Source organism: Galeopterus variegatus, unplaced genomic scaffold, assembly GCF_000696425.1.
Source record: "Galeopterus variegatus unplaced genomic scaffold, G_variegatus-3.0.2 Scaffold4824, whole genome shotgun sequence".
Taxonomy (NCBI): Eukaryota; Metazoa; Chordata; class Mammalia; order Dermoptera; family Cynocephalidae; genus Galeopterus; species Galeopterus variegatus.
The window spans coordinates 47118-47441 of NW_007730935.1; positions in this window are offsets into that span (position 1 = coordinate 47118).

Consider the following 324-nt stretch of genomic DNA (forward strand, 5'->3'; position numbering starts at 1 on the left):
CAGAACACAGATAACCACCCAAAAAGACACAGGGGTGACCGACAGAAGCCGCACAGATGAGCTGTAAGGGGACCTGGGTTAGGACCGGAGCACCGCCCAAAGTCACCCGAAACTATCCTTTTCCCGACTGCACACGTGCGTGAGGCCGACTTCTTTCCCGGGCTGCGAAAGCGAGCGCACCGGACGGGAGCGCAGGGGACGGGAGCCCGCGGACTCCCACGAGGCCAGACCCTAAGGACAGCGCGGGCGGAGGACAGCCGGGGGCCAAGGGGCTGCACACGGGAAGCGAGGGGCGGGGCGGCCCCGGGGCAGAGTCGCGTGGCC